The sequence below is a fragment of the Pteropus alecto genome, unplaced genomic scaffold, assembly GCF_000325575.1.
Source record: "Pteropus alecto unplaced genomic scaffold, ASM32557v1 scaffold101, whole genome shotgun sequence".
Classification (NCBI taxonomy): Eukaryota; Metazoa; Chordata; class Mammalia; order Chiroptera; family Pteropodidae; genus Pteropus; species Pteropus alecto.
This window is the reverse complement of record NW_006432945.1, coordinates 2,370,876-2,372,060: the sequence shown is the minus strand read 5'-3', so window position 1 is coordinate 2,372,060 and position 1,185 is coordinate 2,370,876. Positions and strand designations below refer to the sequence as shown.

At 46.2% G+C, this 1,185-nt stretch overlaps 1 protein-coding gene across 4 annotated transcripts in view; it reads right to left on the bottom strand.

Annotated features, from left to right (window-relative positions):
- HHAT (hedgehog acyltransferase) overlaps positions 1–1,185 on the bottom strand; it is a 219,908-nt gene that overhangs the window by 20,364 nt on the left and 198,359 nt on the right. The window lies entirely within an intron of this gene.

Below are 1,185 nucleotides of genomic sequence, written 5' to 3'. Positions count from 1 at the left end.
CTCTCTCATCTCTCAGCTGTGCCCAGAGAGTGACTCTGGGTTGTGTCTGCACTGAGAGCATCATTCTTAGTGGCTAAACCATGCTGCTAAAGCTAAAAAGCCCTTTACTACCGGTGAAGAGTTGATCCTGCCTGCTGCTAAGGACATTTGTTGTGAATTTTTAGGAGAGCCTGCCATTCAAAAGGTGACACATGTTCCTCCTTCAGCTGGCACCATAACTAGACGAACTGATGAGATAGCAGAGGATATTGAGGCACAACTGCTAGGATTAGTGAGTCTCCGTGGTATGCAATCCAGGTCGACGAGTCTACTGATGTCGACAAGGCAACAAGGCCTGTTTTAGTGCGATATATTTTTCAGGAGGATGTGCATGAGGATATGTTATGTGCACTTTTGTCACCAACCAATGCCACAGCTGCAGAACTATTCAAGTCTTCGAATGATTACATATAAGGAAAGCTGAATTGGTCATTTGGTGTTGGTACATGCATGGACGGAGCGGCTGCCATGACTGGATGGGTTTCTGGTTTCACTGCTCAGGTCAAAGAGGTCGCTTCTGAATGTGAGTCTACGCACTGTGTCATCCATAGAGAAATGCTGGCTAGCCGAAAAATGTCACCTGAACTTATCGATGTTTTGCAGGAGGTGATTAAAATTACAATCACATTACAGTACACAACCTTAACTCACGTCTGTGCATGCAGCTCTGAGAGATGGACGCAGAGCACACGCGTCTTCTCTCACATACAGAGGTGAGGTGCCTTTCTACAGGTGGTTACCAACCAGAGTGTCTGAGCTACAAAAGCCACTCCAGAGATTTTAGAAAGACAGTCACTACTGGCAGCACATTTCAGTGACACAGAATGGGTCCCAAAACTTGCTTACTTGTGTTATGTATTCAACCTGCTTAACCAACTCAATCTGTCACTTCAGGGGACAACAACAACTGTGTTCAAGGCAGCAGATAAAGTGGCCAAACTGGAATTCAAAGCCAAACTGGAATTATGGGGGTGATGAGTGAACACTGGGATCTTTGACGTGTTTCCAACATTAGCGGGGATTTTGAAAGCGACTGAGCCAGGGCCTTCTTTCTCCCAGCTGGTGCATGATCACCTGTCTCAGCTTTCAAAAGAGTCTGAGCATTATCTCCCAGCCGCGAAAGACCCCAAACTGGGAAAGAATGGA